The sequence below is a fragment of the Coenobita brevimanus genome, chromosome 8 (genome assembly GCF_032717465.1).
Source record: "Coenobita brevimanus isolate Jiangsu-jjx chromosome 8, ASM3271746v2, whole genome shotgun sequence".
Lineage (NCBI taxonomy): Eukaryota > Metazoa > Arthropoda > Malacostraca > Decapoda > Coenobitidae > Coenobita > Coenobita brevimanus.
This window is the reverse complement of record NC_136961.1, coordinates 28,389,198-28,409,813: the sequence shown is the minus strand read 5'-3', so window position 1 is coordinate 28,409,813 and position 20,616 is coordinate 28,389,198. Positions and strand designations below refer to the sequence as shown.

The 20,616-nt window shown below is 48.5% G+C and overlaps 1 protein-coding gene across 1 annotated transcript in view; it reads right to left on the bottom strand.

The window, feature by feature from the left end:
* Positions 1 to 20,616, bottom strand: part of LOC145407188 (ionotropic receptor 93a-like) — a 61,883-nt gene that overhangs the window by 36,158 nt on the left and 5,109 nt on the right. The window lies entirely within an intron of this gene.

Genomic DNA, 20,616 nt, shown 5'->3' with positions numbered 1-20,616 from the left:
TGTACATGAGAGCAGTTGCCTGAGTTGCACTTAACCGTGGCAACAGTCAGTGCCCAGTGCTCGATGAACTTACATCTATCCAGGTTCTTCCATTTACAACACAGACTCAGACAAACAGGCACAGAAGACAGAGAATTTCCGTCATGTGTGCCATTTATTCACTCCTGTAGAGATATTTGTATCCATGTTTGGGTGGCTTGCTGACTATTTCAAGAGACCAACATTCGTATCACTTTGTGTCACTGAGATTATGCTACTGTGTAGGCTATTGTGTTCCCTCAGTATACATGTGAAATACTGGTGCTAGAAAGGAAGCATCTCGATTATCTTTCCTTGATAGATTACACTGCACTTATTCATTTAGTCTAAGTGATTAACAATAACCCTCATTCCCTACACTCTACAAATGCTGTAAATGGATGCAAGTAATACAAGTGTAATGAAGACCAAAGAAATTAGTGAACAAGACATTTTTACGTTTTTAATACAGTTAACGAATGTTATGCATGTATCAGTCAGGAGTTATCATAAAGACTGGAACTTTGAAGCTGTGGACTAGGAGGCCCTCAGGCACTATTTCTTTTATTTTCCCAGGAATGATTATTGCTTCCATGGCCAGAAGCCACCTGAGTGTGCTTTGCGCATTACGGAGGTTATTCTTTCGGGCATGGAAGCATACATTCCCTTCTCATATCCTTTGACTAATGCAAGAAAGCCTTGATTTAATCACTCTTGTTCTAATGCTGTCCACAACAAGGAAAGGGCCTATAAAAGGTACCAGAGCCAACCTACACCTGAATCACATCATGTTTATGTGTGTGCCCGGAATCGTGCTAAGTCTGTTCTTCGCTTTGCTAAAAATAATTCCATCCGTACTAAATGCTCTCAACTCTCCAACTCGAATTCTTCCTGCTCCTTCTAGCACCTTGCCAAAAACATTTCTAACAACTTTACCTTATCATCCTTCCCTCCTCTCTTCTACTCTGTTGGCTCTGTAGCTATTTCTTCTACTGATAAAGCAGATCTCTTTGCTCAGACTTTCTCCTTCAATTCCACCTTAGACAATTCTGGTGCTGTTCCTCCATCACTTCCCTCCTCTGACTTCCTCATAGCTGACATTAAAATTTTTTCAGCTGGTGTATTTTCTGCCATCACTGGCCAGTAACAAAGCACATGGGCCTGATGGGGTTCCTCCTGTTCTCCTCAAGAACTGTGCTTCTGTTCTTACACACTGCCTAGGTAAACTCTTTCGCCTTTGTCTTTCAACTTGTACCTTTCTATCTTGCTGGAAGTTTGCTCTCATTCAGCCAGTCCCGAAGAAGGGTGACAATTCCCAACCCTCTAACTATTGTCCAGTTGCTTTAACGTCCTGTGTTTCAAAAGTTTTCGAGTCAGTTCTTAACAGAAAATTTTTAAAGCATCTTTCCTATCACAACTTCTTTCTGATCGTCAGTACGGGTTCCGTCAGGGACGGTCCACTGGCGATCTTCTCACCTACCTTTCAGACTCCTGGTCATCCTCCTTTCGGGACTTTGGCAAAAAATTTGCCATTACACTTGACATCTCAAAGACTTTCGATCGAGTCTGACATAAATGTTTAATTTCCAAACTGCCCTCTTACGGTTTCTATCCTATCTGTGCTTTCATCACTAGCTTCCTTTCTGGTCGTTCTATAGCCGCTGTTGTAGATGGTCATCGTTCTTCTAGACCTATCAACAGCAGTGTTCCTCAGGGCTCTGTCCTATTAGGAACTCTCTTCCTTATATTCATCAATGACCTTCTAAGCTGTACATCTAACCCTATGCACCCGTACACTGATGATTCCACCCTTCACTTTTCCATTCGATTCCTGCAACGTCCATCTCAGCAGTTACTTCAGCAAACAAGGGATGAGGCTATGGTGCACCTGATGATAGACTTGAACACATATCTCTGACTGAGGTAAAAATAATCTTGTTGTTTTTAATGCATCAAAAACTTAGGTTTTACACCTATCAACATGACACAATCTTCCACAGGAGTACCCACTAATGTTTAATAATATCCAGCTCAATCTTGCATCATCCTTGAAAATGCTTGGGGTTTCATCCACTCGGGACTTATCTTGGAAAGATTATATTATATCTCTTGTAAATTCTGCTTCCAAGAGATTGGGCATGATGAAATACAGCATAGTTTCCCTTGGAATGCCCAACCACCTCCACCAGGAATTCAGCATAGTGTCCCCTTGAACTCTCAGACACCCCCACAAGGACCCCACGGAGGAGTAGCAGCAGCGCACTGAGACTCGGTGCGACAACGGCCCAAGTCAGCCTGGGCCGTAAGCCCCAATGACTCAGAGCCCGCCCGCTGGTGCCATAGCAGGAATCCTGCACTACCTTCCTGGCGAGCTTCCAGCAACCAACCTTGGGGTGGAGCTGTCTGTCCAGCTCCTGCCAGCGCCCCTAAGGAGTCAGCCTGTAGCCACTCCCGCCTTCTTCAGGAGTCAGCCAGTAGCCTCTCTGAAGGTGTCTTCCCTCTAGGGATGGCCAGTAGCCACCCGCCCCTCGCTAAGGAATCGGCCAGTAGCCGACCTGAGGGAAACAAGGAGATGGCCTGTAGTCGCTCCATACCCCTCCTGAAGGAGTCGGCCTGTAGCCGCTCCCACCTTCGTCAGATGGCCGGTAGCCGCTCTGAAGGCGTCGCCCCTGAGTCGGCCTGCAGCCGCTCCCGCCTTTGTCAGACGGCCAGTAGCCGCTTCGAAGGTGTTGTCCCCGAGTTGGCCTGTAGCCGCTCTCCACCCCTCCTGCAAGAGTCAGCCTGTAGCTGCTCCCGCATTTGTCAGACAGCCGGTAGCCGCTCCAAAGGTGTCCCTGGGTTCGCTGGTAGTTATTCACCCTCTCAGGCGACAGCCAGTAGCCGGGCCCTGGGAAGTCACGGACAGTAGCCGGGCCCCATGGCCGGAAGCGGCAGAGAGCAGCCCCGCTGCCCCAGCATGAGATGAGTTCCCTGACCCCCGATGCAGAGGACGTAGAGGAGTACTGGAGAGACCCTATAGCCTCCCCCGGTCTCTACTCCCTAAGGCTGGCCCTGGAGAAGACCCACCTGATGGAACCCGATGCAGACTGGTGCGGCAGCCCCTCCCTGATGGCGCCACCTAGCTCTGGAGGCCGAAGCCCTCAGGAACCCCAGGCCATCCCCAGAACGCCCAGGCAGGACCTACCTACGCATTGATGGCGGAGGACCTCTACCTCCGGCAGGAACCTGAATGAGAGGTTCAGGCAATTGTTCGGCCCCTGTCCTGAGGGCCACACTCCTGTCCCCAGCCCGGAAAGTACGGGCCCCTTCACCACCTGGAGCCCCGGATGAGAGAAGATGCCCCTACGCATGATCCCGTGCCCTCTCGGCACGGCCTTCCCTGGTGGTGCCCCTGCCCTGGCAGAGCTGTAGCCGGCTTGTCTCCCTGCTGCACCTGCGACCCAGTGACCCACGAGACAGTGACTGTCTTTTGTGTAGTATAGCAGTGGCGAGGCAATAAGGTGCATTTGTAGTACCAGACCAAGTGTTTTAATTTTTTTTTTCTTTTTTATGTGTCCAACTCTGGGCATAGGCTTCACAGCCTGCTATGAAGGCCCAGCAGTCCTTCTACATACCGTGCACCTCTACATGTCACCACTTTGGCGCTAACACCCACCGTCCATATTGAATACATGCTAGGGCTGTCTCATACAGGACTGATGTATTGGTATTAGCGGGGGTATTTTTACATGTTGGTGGGGCTTCTGGTAGATCAGTAAAGCCTGATTTAATGTAATTCAAATCCTTAAACTGTTCCCTGCCCCAGCGGGGATTTGAACCTGGGTCCCTTGGGACTGTAGCACACCTCTCTACTGATTGAGCCACCACCTCCCCCTAACAGTGACAAGGAGGAACAGTGGATAGTCCATATAGAATCAAAGTGACAGTGAATAAGACCAATGCACAATACTCATCATACCACAATAAGAGAAACACCCAAGCCGTGGAGTTTGTATTAACCCCCCCATCCCGACATTTTCTGGGCAGTGGTACGCCCCAGTCCCAACATTTTTGGACCTTTTTTTTTGGCTCAAACATCCGCTTTTGGTGAGAAACATCGAAAATTCATAGAGACATCGCTCACCTGAGGTTTCAAATACTCGATCCAGTTAGGAGTACCTCCTTACCTTACACGGTTTTCTATCAGGCTGACTGCAAAGAAAACGAGTTCTATGGGAGGATAACTATTCCACACCACTCATAAACGGTATTTATTTATTTATTTGGTACGAATTTATATGTAGTACGAGAGTATTTTGGTTTTCAAACGGTAATATAGGCATTATAAGAATTGTTTCACTCACTAACTCATCACCATTCCTGACCTTTTTTTGCCACATTATCTGATCATCATTTCTGACTGTTTCTTCCTCTAATGTTTGTCCTCCACATTGTCATCGATTGGGGAATCACTCTGACCTTGAATTTCGTACCGTGGCATGACATGGCTTTACTGGGCAGGTCACTGATAACAGGTGAATTGCTGAGAAAAGGGCATGCAGAGGGGGGAGGAGGTCATGCTGGGTAAGGCATTGTCCGTGCCTGGCATCTTGTAGAGGAAGGTGTCCCGTGTATACGTGCCAAAAATCACTCGTGAAAATTTAAAATTGTGCAAATTAAATTGAAAATTATCCAAATTAGGGACCTTGCAATGTTACATCATGTGAGGACGTGAATTCACGTCTCCGGGACGGGGTGGGTTAATGATTAACCAAAAGTCCCTTGCCCCCAAAAAATAGTAAAGCAAACATGCTACTAAAAAACCCTGCCTCATACTACCAAATCACAATTAGACCCCAGTGCCTTACACCCTTCCCTAGTGAGCCTCATCTCTAACTCCTTCACATGCTCAGAGACCTTGGACTGTACTATCTCTGCATACTCCACCTCGAGTGTTATTTTAGTGTATTCTCCCATAGTATCCTGTGAGATACTAATTATCTAGGTATAAGTGTCTGTGATTAACCAAATATTGTGTTTGTAACGTGCTGTTGTCTCTTGTCTGACTGAGTAATACACGTGTAAGGTTATTGCCTGGAGTTTTTGTGTCCTGCCTCTCTCTTATTTGTCCTAAGCCCCGGTCTCGAAAGGGAACCCCGCTCCGTGTTAGGTGTCTGAGGAACAAGAAGTCGAGCCTTAAACACCTAGCATTACACTGATGGACAGCGGTGGTTCTTGATCCTGGAGTACAAGAGAGGTAGTAAGGAAATACCAGCAAAATGGCAACTAAACTACATGTGCAATTGCCTAAGTTCGACTCCGACCAGTATGATGTACACACATATCTGGCGATCATCAAACCTTTACTAGATATTGGTTTTGATAATGATCAACAAAAAATCGCAGTCACGCTCCCACTACTGGGCAAAGCAGAGGCGAACATAGCACTGAAAGTCGTCCCGGAGCTCACCTGGCAGAACTTTACAAAATTTGTGATACAGGCCATCACCCCATCACTAGGGAAAGTGGTGGCACTATCCCAACTGGATAGTCTTACGTTTGACGGGAATCTAGACGATACCCTAATTCAGGCAAGATGCCTGGTCACTGCTGCCTACCCAGAGGCAGATGAGGAAACCTGGGAACAGCATACTTTTAACACTCTCCTGAGAGTGCTCCCCATTGTTGTAAAAGAACACTTCACTATCCATGACTCGACTGGAGACATGGATAAAGACATCCAGCTAATACAACGCCTCCTAACCGCCCGCCCGACACCCCAGCAGATCAATGTGGTGAAAAATTTCACACTCAGATTCCGGCTCCCCCACTTAAGCCACGTCTACCCATGCCTCACACCAGCCCCACCCCAGCGCCGAGCCAGCCTAGGGCACACCCCATGTGCCGGTGCCCTGCCCATAGGGAAAACCCTAAACTGATTTTGGTGAATCCCTGGGAGTTTACAGCCTGCAGCTCCAGGTCCCCACTGCATGACATTCGGGACCAGTTAAAGGCTGCACACCGCAAGCCCCAGGTTCACGCAAAGTGTCCTCTCTGGAGGAAAAGGCCGTAGAAGACGAACTGGCACCTGTAGAGGAGACCAATCCTGGGGAACAGGAGCAGGAGCAGGAACAAGGAGGCCCCAGACAGCTGGATTTTTAGCCCCACCCCTGCACCATCCCACGGTGGCGGGGGCCATTACGCCCAAGTACCACCCCACAGTGTACCACAAGATGAAACTGAACAGGGCGAAAGCCAGACTTCTGGTCGATATGGGAGTGGCCAGATCCTGCCTTTACAGCCACTACTTCTCCCGCCACAGATCGACCTTTGGCCTGCTCCGCCCCACAGCCACTCACCTTGTGGTCGCGGGGGATGGCCCCCTGCCCATCCTTGGGGAGACACAGGCCCTAAGGGTCGACACCCACCAGCCGGTGTCAACTCAGCACCAGTTCATAATTTTCGACTCTTCCTGCCAGAACTACGACGGGTACTTAGGACTGGACTTGCTACAGAAGCTAGGGGCCACCATAGATTGCCGCTACCGACAGCTCCAGTTCCGTGCCCCACCCAACCCCACCCGGGCCGTTTGCACCTGTACGCCATGGCCACGGCTGGAAGACTCGCCCCTTCCCTCCCTTCCTCGCCCCCCTCCTCCTCCCCTCCTGTGCCCCCTCCCACTACCCCTCCTCCCTCTTTTCTCGCCACCGTTTCTGCTGCCATTAACATTCCCCCTCATCATGAGGCCTGGGCGTCCCTTAACCAGCCCTCTGGCCCCTCTGTCTTATTCTCCCTCCTCCAGCTGCCAGGAACCCTCTCAGCCTGCCTTTTTTCTCCAACTTTCCTCCCCCCACATCACACGGCAGTCCGCTTCGCGAACCTTGCCCCTTCATCCCTCACCCTCCCGAAAGGGCTCATAATCGGAGAGATGGAAGAAGCCGAGCCCTGTGCCCCTTTCCCCTCCCACTCCCCCGCCCCCCCTGCCACCCATTCCTGACCATCTCTCCGCTCATCAGTCAAACACCCTATGCCGCCTTCTCCTGGATTTCCAGGATCTGTTCGCGGCAGGGTCAGCAGACATAGGACATACCACATACCTGTTGCATGAGATTCATATGACAGGCCCAACAATTCGACAACCCTCCCGCCGGAAGAACCTTAGACAGCGGGAAGAGGAGGACCGCCAAGTACAAGAAATGATAGAAGCAGGCATCATTTCCCCCCCCACCAGCCCCTGGTCCTCCCCTGTTGTCCTAGTGAAAAAGAAGGATGGCACGATGCGTTTCAGCATCGACTATCACCGCCTTAATGATGTAACCATCAAAGACGCCACTCCACTCCCTTGAATCAACAATTCCTTGGATTCTCTTTACAGAGCATCCTGGTTCTTCACCCTGGACCTCCAGTCTGGATATTGGCAAGTCCCTGTGGGACAGGAAGACCGAGGCAAATCAGCCTTCTCGACAAGTAATGGCAAACATTACGAGTCTAATGTCTTGCTGTTCGGTCTCTGCAACACCCCTGCCACCTTCTCCAGGTTAATGGAATCTGTCCTCAGTGGCCTCACATGGGAAATAAGCCTGGCATACTTAGATGACGTCATCGTCTTCAGCCGAACCTGGGCCGATCACCTGCACCGCCTCATCTGAGTTTTTACCAGAATTCGTTAGGCAGGCCTCAAACTCCGGCCCTCTAAGTGCATCCTGGCTGCTCGGACCATCTCGTCCCTGGGACACGTTATCTCCCAAGCAGGAATCTCCCCCGACCCCGACAAGCTCCGCGCCATTGCGGACAAACCCCCACCACTGGATGTCCACGGCATCTGAGCCTTCCTAGGCTTGACATCCTGCTACCACTGTTTCATAAAGGTGTTTGCCCACATCGCCAAACCTCTCCACGACCTAACCCGTAAAGAGGAACAGTTCCTCTGGACAGACGAGAGATGAGCTGCTTTTCAGCAGCTAAAAGACAAACTCGTCTCCGCCCCCATCATGGCTTTTCCTGATTATGCCCTCCCCTTCCGCCTCTACACTGATGTCTCCCTCTCCGGTTGGCACAAGTCCAGGAGGGCCGCGAGCTTATCATCGACTGTGCCAAGCGTACCCTGAATCAGGCAGAGAAAAAAAATTATGTTACCACCAAATGAGAATGTTTAGGCATAATATGGGCTCTCCAACACTTCAGGCCATACATCTCCGGGTCCCAGGTCACCATCATCACGGACCACCAGTCCCTCCAGTGGTTAAGAGAATCAGACTCCCACAATGCCCAACTGATCAGATGGCGTGAAACCCTAGAAGAATAATATTCAATTATGAAATCTCCTACAGACCAGGCAAGCTCCATACCAACGTGGACGCCCTCTCCCGGCTCCCCATCCACACCATCCAGCCAGAAACAGACCTCCTGCAGCAGTGGCACTGCAAGGAGCGACCCTGGTGGATTCCTCTCCACTTGTTTAAGAAACTATACCGGCAGGGCGACCACCTACTAACCCCCTCCGGTCATATCCTCCTGGCCCCTGACACCACTCTTGATGCCTTCTGCCACCTTCACTCCCATAACGGCATCCATCTAGGTACCAAAAAGTTGCTGCAAGTGTTCAATGATGCATGCTGGGCACCCAACCCTCTGCCCTCGCCAAGGAAATTATTCAAAGCAGCCATGCCTGTGTGCTCGGAAAAGACATCAGCCGTACCTCAGGACCATCGGGCCACACCACCGCCCACAAATCCTGGCAGCTCCTAGCAATCGACGTGGTAGGGCCTCTGCCCCCCAAATCGGGTTACAAGTACGTAATCACGTTTGTGGACACTTATTCAAAGTTCGTCGTGGGCTGCCCAGCCAAGGATCATCACGCTGTCGCAGTAGCCGCCACCCTCCTTCTACAAATCTTTCCCTACTTTGGCATTCCCCAAGCCATCCACTCTAATAATGCACCTGAGTTCACCGGGAAAATCTGGGAGAAACTCGCCAAAATTTTCGGGAATAACATCTCCCACTCCTCTCCCTACTGGCCACATGGAAATGCGGTGTGCGAGAGCAGCCATCGTACCCTCATGAATCAACTCTGCACATGCATAGAAGCCAATAAAGACGATGACTGGCCTGCTCACATAAAAATTGTCCAATGGGGCATCAACTCCTGCCCCAGAGAAGACGGAGTTTTGCCATATGAGCGGATTTTTGGTGAGACACCTCTCCTACTGCTCCTTCAGCAGCACTTGCAACCACTCACCTCCGCTCCCGCAACAGACCCGCTACACCACCTTAAGAGCCGTTTGGCACACCTTCAAAATAACTTGGACCTCAGCCCCGACACGGCATCCAGCCCCTACTGACCTGGCGACACCGTCATGATCGCTCAACTCCCCACCCCTCACAAGCTTGCACCCCACTTCTCAGGGCCCCACACTATCACCCACATCCCCACCCCCTATCAAGTTACCTTTGATTACCACGGTGCCCCTTTCACTCTCCGAAACCGCCACATATGTCCCTTCCGCACTCCTGCTCCTACTGCCCCAGCCCCACACCCCGTCCCTCCTCATGCCCCAGCACCATCCCCCACTACCGCCTACTAGTGCTACATCTCCTCCCCCTCCCCCTTCCCCTCCACCCCTCCTACCACCTCCGCCTCCCCAGCCGCCACCCCACCTCATACCTCACCTTACAGCTCACCTGCACCACCAACCTCCCACCGCTCTCCCTCACCACCTCCTCCTGCTGCCCCATCCCCTACTCCCAGCAACATGTGTCCCGCCCATGCTAAAACACCACCTCCACCACCCTCGCCCACTGCCGCCTCCTCCAACCCACCACACCTCCACACCCCAACTCCTACCTCCCCACACCCCACCTCACCAACCCCGCACCCAACAGCATTTTCCTCCTGCCCCCGCCCACGCCACACACACCCACGTCCCCACCCATGCCGACCCTGAAAACTACAACCACCCGCTCCGGCCGCCTCTCACGCCCACCCGCCCGATACACTCACTCTCCCACCCCACCCGCTTCCCCTCAACTTCACACTGTCATGCTACACCAAGCCCAAATCCCAGCCACCTGTACTCCCCAGAGACCCTACACCGCATTACCTCAGCACAAAACCCGACTCCTACCCTCAGTGTCCAGCATTCAGCACCACACCACACCACCAGCAACAACCATGACAATGAGAATCCGACGGGCTGTATGGGCACCTACCCTCGGTCGAAACCGCAGGGTACGAGGATCACACCACCTCCTCCACCTCCTCCACTCCTCCACCGCCACTTCCACCCTCTTCCTCACCTGTGATGCCGAGCAGGATGAAAACCTCGCCACCACTACCTGGCGAGCCCTCCTCAAAAATCTCCAGCCCACGTATGCCACCCACGATACTCACATCTATCACCTCCAGTCAAGGGGACGTGACTTTTTCCAAGTGGACGGTGGTGAAATACAGCATAGTTTCCATTGGAACACCCAACCACCTCCACCAGGAATTCAGCATAGAGCCCCCGTGAACTCTTAGACACCCCCACAAGGACCTCGTGGAGGAGCAGCAGCAGCTCACCAAGACTCGGTGCGACAACGGCCCAAGCCAGCCCAGGCCATACGTTCCTATGACTCGGAGCCTGCCCACTAGCGTCATAGCAGGAATCCTGCACTACCTTCCGGGCGAGCTTCCACCAACCATCCTTGGGGTGGAGCTGTCTTTCCAGCTCCTGCCAGCACCCCTAAGGAGTCGGCCTGTAGCCACTCCTGTCTTCTTCAGGAGTTGGCCTGTAGCCACTCCTGTCTTCTTCAGGAGTCGACCAGTAGCCTCTATGAAGGTGTCTTCCCTCTTGGGACGGCCAGTAGCTGCCTGCCCCTCGCTAATGAATCGGCCAGTTGCCGACCTGAGGGTAACAAGGAGATGCCCTGTAGTCGCTCCTGCCTTCGTCAGAAGGTGTCCTTCTGGAGATGGCCTGTAGTCGCTCCACACCCCCTCCTGAAGGAGTCAGCCTGTAGCCACTCCCACCTTCATCAGACGGCCAGTAGCCGCTCCGAAGGCATTGCCCCTGAGTCAGATTGTAGCCACTCCTCGTTCCTACTGAAGGAGTTGGCCTGCAGCTGCTCCCTCCTTCGTCAGATAGCCAGTAGCCGCTCCGAAGGTGTTGTCCCCGAGTTGGCCTGTAGCTGCTCTCCACCCCTCCTGCAGGAGTCGGCCGGTAGCCGCTCCCACCTTCATCAGATGGCCAGTAGCCGCTCCGAAGGTGTCCCTGGGTTCGCTGGTAGTTATTCACCCTCTCGGGCCTCGGCGCCTTGTGGTTGCACCCCTGGGAAGCCACGGCCAGTAGCCGGGCGCCATGGCTGGAAGCAGCAGAGAGCAGCCCCACCGCCCCAGCGTGAGATGAGTTCCCTGACCCCCGATGCAGAGGACGCAGAGGAGTACTGGAGAGGCCCTATAGCCGCCCCCGGTCTCTGCTCTGTACAGCTGGCCCTGGAGAAGACCCACCTGACGGACCCTGATGCAGACTGGTGCCATAGCCCCTCCCTGATGGCGCTGCCTAGCTCTGGGGGCCACAGCCCTCGGGAACCCCAGGCCCTTCCCATAACGCCTGGGCGGGACCTCCCTACACCTCGACAGCAGAGGACCTCTACCTCCGGCAGGAACCTGAACGAGAGGTTCAGGCACTTGTTCGGCACCAGTCCTGAGGGCCACACTCCTGTCCCAAGCCCGGAAAGTACAGGCCCCTTCGCCACCTGCAACCCCAGATGAGAGAAGACACCCCTGCATGTGATCCCGTGCCCTCTCGGTATGGCCTCCTCTGGTTGTGACCTTGCCCTGGCAGAGCTGTAGCCGGCTTGTCTCCCCGCCGCACCTGCCACCCAGTGACCCATGAGACAGTGACTGCACCCTTAGTGTAGTATAACAGTGGAGAGGCGATAAAGTGCATTCGTAGTACCAGACCAAGTGTCTTAAATGAAATTGGAATAATAATGGTCTAACAGTGACAAGGCAGAACAGTGGATAGTCCATACAGAATCAAAGTGACAGTGAATAAGACCAATGCACAATACCCATCATACCACAGTAAGAGAAACACCCAAGCCGTGGAGTTTGTATTAATGACTGACCAAAAGTCCCTTGCCCCCAGAAAATAGTAAAGTGAACACGTTACTATTAAACCCTGCCTCATACTACCATAATCACAATTAGATCCCAGTGCCTTACACCCTCCCCTAGTGAGCCTCATCTCTAACTCTTCCACGCGCTCGGAGACCTTGGACTGTACTAACTCTGCATGCTCCGCCTCCAGTGTTATTTTAGTGTTTTCTCCCATAGTATCCTGTGAGATACTAATTATCTAGGTATAAGTGTTTGTGATTAAACAAATATTGTGTTTGTAACATCTGCTGTTATCCTTTGTCTGACTGAGTAATACACATATAAGGTTATTGCCTGGAGTTTTTGTGTCCTGCCTCTCTCTTATTTGTCCTAAGCCCCGGTCTCGAAGGGGAACCCCACTCCATGTTAGGTTTCTGAGGAACAAGAAGTCGAGCCTTAAACACCTAGAATTACACATGCTAAGCCGACTCTGTACCTTCTTTACCCCTGCACTGTTGTTGACTTTATACATGGGTTTTATCCGCCCATGTGTAGAGTACAACTCTCATATGTGGGGAGGCTCCCCACATACAGTTCTTCTCAATACGGAGGAGTCAAAGACTTTTCGTCTCATCAACTCTCCTCTTACAGGCTCCCTTCAACCTCTCTCTCTTCGCTGCACTGTTTCCTCTTTATCTCTCTTTTATCACTACTTCCATGGTCACTGCTCCTCTGAACTGTCTGCTTGCATCCCTCCACCTCTAAGTCGAGTGCGTAGCACCAGTCGAGCAGGGCAGTACTCCCAAGGTGGATGGAAAGCTGATGACAGGGAGAGCTGGAACTTCCGTTTCATGAGCCCTCGGGACTAGGTCCCGACCATCCCTCTTTGCTGAACTTTTTCAGTGTCTCAGTAACACAGAGAGTAGACCAGCATGCTCTCCATTACAAGTTTCTCCAACTATCAACACCAAACTACATGCACAGTACACACCACACTTCCTTTTCAAAATTTTCAAAAAAATGGCGTCGATTAACATAGCCTCAGAGGCCCCAGGGGGGGGACCATAAATGCCCCCACCTTCAGCCCCTCTCCCGGTGACGACTCAAGGTGCCTGGAACCACTGTCTGAATCTCTTCTTCTTCATTTCTGCAACATTCGTGGAATTTCCTCTAACTTTCGCTCTATTGAGCACCATCTCTTCTCCTCTAAACCTCACCTTCTTTTCCTAACTGAGACTCAGCTGTCTGAGGCAACTGACAGGAAACCCTTTTCTGTATCCTCCTACTTTCTCTATACTCATTTCAAAGCCAAAGGTGGCTGTTGTGTATATATACGCAACAACTTATCTTGCTCTCATGTTCCTGAACTCGATTCTTCTGAATTCTCTACATTCTGGCTTCGGCTTTCCTGTCATTCTCTGACTAAATATATCTGTGCTGTTTACTTATCTCCTAATTCTACTGACTATCAAAAATTCTTTGACTATCTTACTTCTACGATGGAACACATTCTATCCATTTCTCCTTTCTCTGACATCTCCATTCTTGGAAATTTCAATGTTCACCACCACCTTTGGCTTTCCTCTTCTTTCACTGATCCACCTGGTGAACAAGCCTACACCTTTTCTATCCTCAATGACCTAGAGCAGCTTGTACAGCACCCTACCCGTATCCCTGACCGCCTTGGAGAGAGCTCCAACATACTTGATCTCTTCCTTACAACTAATCCTTCTGCTTACACTGTTAATCTTTTCTCTCCGTTGGGCTCCTCCGATCACAACCTTATCACCTTAACCTGTCCTATCGCTCTGGTACGGACTGCGGACCCTCCAAAAAAACATCGTCTCTGGCACTTTGCAGCTGCGGATTGGGAGGCCCTCAGGCAGTACTTCTTTGATTTTCCATGGAATGATTATTGCTTGCATGGCCGGGAGCCATCTGGGTGTGCCTTGCGCATTACAGAGGTTATTCTCTCGGGCATGGAAGCATACATTCCTTTCTCATATCCTTTGACTAATGCATGAATGCCTTGGTTTAATCACTCTTGTTCTAATGCTGTCCGCAACAAGGAGAGGGCCTATAAATGGTACCAGAGCCAACCCACCCCTGAATCACATCTTTTATACATTTCTGCCCGGAATCGTGCTAAGTCTGTTCTTCACTCTGCTAAAAATAATTTCATCCGTACAAAATGCTCTCAACTCTCTAACTTGAACTCTTCCCACTCCTTCTGGCACCTTCCCAAAAACCTTTCTAACAACATTACCTTATCATCCTTTCCTCCTCTTTTCTACTCTGATGGCTCTGTAGCTATTTCTTCTACTGATAAAGCAGATCTCTTCGCTCAGACTTTCTCCTCCAACTCCACCTTAGACGATTCCGGTGCTGTTCCTCCCTCACTTCCTCCCTCTGACTTCCTCATGGCTAACATTAAAATTTCTTCAGCTGATGTATTTTCTGCCATTGCTGGCCTCAGTACTAATAAGGCACATGGGCCTGATGGAGTCCCTCCTGTTGTTCTCAAGAACTGTGCTTCTGTGCTAACTCCCTGCCTAGGCAAACTCTTTTGCCTTTGTCTGTCAAATTGTACCTTTCCTTCTTGCTGGAAGTTTGCTCTCATTCAGCCAGTCCTGAAGAAGGGTGACCATTCCCAACCGTCTAACTATTGTCCAATTGCTTTAATATCCTGTATCTCAAAAGTTTTCGAGTCAATTCTTAATAGAAAAATTTTAAAGCATCTTTCCTATCACAACCTTCTTTCTGATCGTCAGTATGGGTTCTGTCAGGGACGCTCCACAGGTGATCTTCTCACCTACCTTTCAGACTCCTGGTCATCCTCCTTTCGGGACTTTGGCGAAAGCTTTGCCATTGCACTTGACATCTCAAAGGCTTTCGATCGAATCTGGCATAAATCTTTAATTTCCAAACTGCCCTCATACGGTTTCTATCCTCCTATCTGTGCCTTCATCTCTAGCTTCCTTTCTGGTCGTTCTATAGCCGCTGTTGTAGACAGCCATCGTTCTTCTCCTAGATCTATTAACAGTGGTGTTCCTCAGGGCTCTATCCTATCACCAACTCTCTTCCTTTTATTCATCAATGACCTTCTAAGCTGTACATCTAACCCTATCCACTAATATGCTGATGACTCCACCCTTCACCTTTCCATTCGATTTCCATAACGTCCATCTCAGCAGTTACTTCGACAGGCAAGGGATGAGGCTATGGCACACCTAATGTCTGACTTGGCTCGTATCTCTGACTGGGGTAAAAATAATCTGGTTGTTTTTAATGCATCAAAGACTCAGTTTTTGCACCTATCAACTCGACAAAATCTTCCACAGGTATACCCACTAATGTTTAATGATATTCAGCTTAATCCTGCATCATCGTTGAACATGCTTGGGGTTTCATTTGCTCGGGACTTGTCTTGGAAAGATCATATTACATCTCTTGTAAAATCTGCTTCCAAGCGATTGGGTGTGCTAAGCCGACTCCGTTCCTTCTTTACCCCTGCACAATTGTTGACTCTATACAGGGGTTTTATCCGCCCCTGTGTGGAGTACAACTCTCATGTATGGGGAGGCTCCCCACATACAGCTCTTCTCAATAGGGTGGAGTCAAAGGCTTTTCGTCTCATTAACTCTCACGCTCTTACTGATTCCCTTCAATCTCTGTCTCTTCGCTGCAGTGTTGCATCTTTATCTCTTTTCTATCGCTACTTCAATGGTCACTTTCCTCTGAACTGTCTGCATGCATTCCTCCACTTCTACGACGGGCGCATAGCACCCGTCTAGCAGGAAACTCTCACCCCTTTTCTGTCCAACTCTCTAATGCAAGAGTCAACCGTTACTCCCAGTCCTTCATTTATGCAACAGGTCAACTCTGGAACTGTCTCCCTCTGTCTGTATTTCCTGCTTCCTATGATCTCCAGTCTTTCAAACGCAGTGTGTCCAGGCATCTCGAAATGAATGGATCTTGAATTTGGCTCTCTCTTGTATTTGTTTTTCTCTTGGAGGGAACGGTATTGCGGGCTCATTGCCTTTGCTTCCTTCTTCCCTACAAAAAAAAAAAAAATCTCATCCCTTTTCTGTCCAGCTCTTTAATGCAAGAGTTAACCGTTACTCCCAGTCCTTCATTTATGCAACAGGTCAGCTCTGGAACTATCTCCTTCTGTCTGTATTTCCTACTTCCTATGATCTCCAGTCTTTCAAACGCAGTGTGTCCCGGCATTTCAAATGAGCGGATCTTGAATTTGGCTCTCTTTTTTATTGTTTTTGTTTTTGTTGGATAGAACAGTTTGCGAGCTCCTGGCCTTTGGTTCCTTCTTTCTTGCATGAAAAGAAAAGAATATATATATATATATATAAATATATATATATATATATATATATATATATTGTTACATAGCCTATGATTTCATCATCCTTTGTGTAATTTTAATGCACAGTATGCTGCATGTTTGATCACGAGCGTGTTCTGCCTCAGTCCCCCCCTTCTACCGTTATAGTAGAGTAAGTCGTCCTTTCTGTTGTTCAGAGCGGGATTGTCAACTCTTTGTCCCCATGGCTTCATTTGCGCGTCCTTCTTACAAGCTGTATCAAGCTCTGCTGGCCCCTATATAATGAGCTCAGTCTCTGCATTATGGCCACTTAGATCTGCTCCTCATTTTGTTCACATCTCTGTCCTCCCCTGTACAGTTATTATTATTGTGAGTTTCTCAGGAAGTCTCCAACCATCTAGCAGCTGTGTGTAACTTGAGTATAACTGTTATTGCATTTTGTTCTTGTACTGTATAGCATAAGTTGTTCATTTGTAGGCCTAGTGAGATTTTTTGTAATTAATGTAAAGTTTTTGTCAGTCATCATTAATAATATTTCGTATCTGTAATAATTTATCTTGCATTAACTGAGCATTACCCAGTGTATTTTCATTTTATCAGGGCTGACTTAGGTAAATTTACTCTTGCTAATTTCGTGTTAATAGAGGCTATTGCAGTTAACCATATATTTAACCTGTTTTTTGCCATTACATTATCCTTATGAGTCCTGAATGTTTTGTTGTTAGTTTGAGCATTAAACTTTAACTTGTAATTTTACCTAACTCTTTGTTTTGAACCTGGAACTTTACGGGACAGTAGTGATTTTTAGTATTCTCACTTAAAGTGTACATTATCTTTCTCTGTTCCGTAACATAAATTTGGCGACCTCTTATCAGGATATTCATGATATTATCATAAAGATATTGCTTGATATTTTGTGACTGTGATTTATTCATGATGTCTACTATTACTACGCTTGATGAAGCCAAAGATTTTTTGTCAAATGTGCAAACAGTGTTGGATGTAGAAAACAGAACAAAGAATGAACTTAAGCTTGTTGCTCAACAATTGGGAATTGCTGTTCGCTCTCATCATTCTAAAGATCAAATTGTTGACATGATTAATGAATGCTTGTTTAATGTAACTCCTCCAAATGAGCAAACGCAGATTGAATTAGCTAAGTTACAGCTAGCCCTGCAGGAGGCTCGTGTGAAGGAAGCTGAATTTCAAGCACGTGCTAAGGAGGCTGAGTCTCAGGCTAAGGAGGCTTGTGTTAAGGAGGCTGAATTTCAAGCAAATACTAAGGAGGCGGAGTCTCAGGCTCGTATTCAGGAGGCACAGATACACGCACAAGTTGAACTTGCCAGGATTCAGGCTGACCATGAGTATCGCATGAAACAAGGTGGAATGGATCATCTAGCTCTGATGATTTTGATGTGGCTAAAAATGTTAAACTTGTCCCTCCTTTTACTGAATCTGATTTAACAAAGTATTTTCAGTTGTTTGAGTAGCTACAGGTTTTAATTGGCCCAAAAGGTATTGGCCAGTACTCCTTCAAACTGTTCTCACCGGTAAAGCTCAAGTAACTTATGCATCTTTGCCTCAGGATCAATCTGATAATTATGATGTAGTTAAGAGCTTGATTCTTAAGGCCTATGAGCTTGTTCCTGAAGCCTATAGAGTAAAATTTAGGACAACTTACAAGCAAGATAAGCAATCCCATGTTGAGTATGCAAAAATCAAAGAAGATCTGTTAGAGCAGTGGTTAAATTCTAAGAATGTGGATTCTGATTTTGGTAAATTTAAGCAGATGATTTTGCTGGAGGACTTCAAGAGGTGTATTTATAAAGATGTAAGCCTATATCTTGATGAGAGAAGAATAGATAATTTGTCTGATGCTGCAGTTTTAGCTGATGAATATGTTCTCATTCACAAGAGATATTCTAGAGAAAAAAGGAAAGCTGAGAGTAAGTACGTTGCCTCTACTCAGAGTACAGGTAACAGGAAAGAGAATAAAGATGATGTTTCTCAGGAAGAAAATACCAGCTTCACCTCTAGATTTCAGAAAAGTAAATGTACTTATTGTAGTAAGCTTGGTCATACTACGGAGAAATGTTTCAGGAGACAGCGTGATGTGAACAAAGAGGAGTCTTTAAATATTCAGTCAATTGGTCTAGTGTCCGCCCTTGAGAGTTCCCATAATTCTTTAACTGAGTTAACTGAACCTGCTTTGAGGGGTAACTTAAATTCTCATGATGCAGCTCCTCTTTTGAGCAGTAACGTGGGTGACACTCTCAAGAGTTCATGTGCTAATTTCCTGTCTGATGGTTTTGTCAGTCCTCTGGACAGTAATGACAGGAAATCAGTTCAAATATATCGTGATAAAGGTGCTTGCCAATCCCTTATGCTGACCAGTGTTCTAGGCTCTAATGTTAATTCCTCTGATGAAACTGTAATCTTACAAGGTGTAGGGAATAATTACTTCTCTGTCCCTCTGTGCAGAGTGAATTTAGAGTCTGGTTTTGCTAATGGTTCCGTTATGGTTGGGTTGGTTGAGACACTCCCAGTGTCAGGTGTAACTTTCTTACTTGGAAATGATATTGGTGGAAGTCAAGTGTGTCCAGCTCCTCAGTTGTCTAGTGAGCCAGTGGCTGCGACCCATGATTGTGATGTCCCTGATGTGTTCCCTGCATGTGCTGTCACTAGGGCTAAGTCTAAAGTTACTGGTGATTTAGAGGATAATGATGTTATCCTAGCTGACACTTTTCTTGCTAATTTGGACCACTCACCAGATGAGGCAGTACCCCGTAGTGTTGATAATTTGTCTCGTCAAGAGTTGGTTGAGTTGCAGGTTGCTGACCCTGAGTTGAAAGGTCTAGCTAACTCTGCTTGCAGTGAGGAAGAGTCAGCCGGTGCTTCTACTTGTTATTATATAAAGTCAGGAGTACTTATGAGGAAGTGGAGAGCCCCAACAGCATCAGCCGACTGTGAATGGGAGGTTGTACATCAAGTTGTCATCCCTCGTGTTTGTAGGCAGGATATCATTAGAGTGGCTCATGATTCCAGTTTGGCAGGACACCTTGGAGTGAGGAAGACTGTGGCACGCATTTTGAAACACTTCTACTGGCCAGGTATCTTCAGGGATGTTTCCTGGTATTGTAAGTCTTGTCACACCTGTCAAGTTGTGGGGAAGTGTAATCAGACCGAAAAGGTTGCACCTCTAGTTCCCATTCCTCCTTTTGAGGCGCCTTTCACCCGTGTGTTGGTGGATATTGTGGGCCCTCTTCCTAAGACTTCTTCAGGATTTTCTTATGTGTTGACCCTGATTGATATGGCTACTCGTTATCCTGAAGCCATTCCACTTAGAAATATCTCAGCAAAGAACGTGGTTAAGGAAATGCTAGGGTTCTTCACAAAGTTTGGTCTGCCCAAGGAGGTACAGTCAGACCGGGGAAGTAATTTCATGTCAAATGTTTTCAAGCAGTCTCTCAAAGAGTTGGGCATCTCCCAGATCACGTCTTCAGCTTACCATCCCCGGACCCAAGGAGCGTTGGAGAGATATCATCAAACACTCAAATCGATGCTCAAGAAATACTGTTTGGAACATCAGAAAGACTGGGATAAAGGTCTTCCATTCGTTGTGTTTGCCGCAAGAGAATCTCCAAATGAATCACTGGGCTTCTCACCCTTTGAACTACTGTTTGGCCATGAAGTAAGAGGACCCCTTAAGCTACTCAAGGAATGCTGGCTGTTGGAGGAAGATGACGTCAACCTGCTGGAGTATGTGATGAAGTTCAGAGAACGGCTGTCCACTGCTTTACAGCTGGCGAGAGAGAATTTAGGAGCTGCTCAGGAGAAGATGAAGACTTGGTATGATAAGAAGTCCAGGTTACGCCACTTTCAGCCAGGAGATCAGGTTTTGATTCTGCTACCAGTTCATGGGCAACCTCTTCAAGCCAAGTTTAGTGGTCCTTATTTCGTGGAGAAGAAACTCAGTGATGTCAACTATGTCATCGCCACACCAGATCGTAGAAAGAACAAGCAACTTTGTCACATCAACATGCTAAAGTTATATCACAGGCGGGACGAAAATAATCCAGTCTGCACTGTAGCTGTTCCACCCGAGTCTGCAAGTGAAGCTCTCCCATGCAGTATGAGCCTGAGTGATAGTTTGGGGAAGAATCCTGATATCATGAATGATCTCCAGACTAAGCTTTCTCAT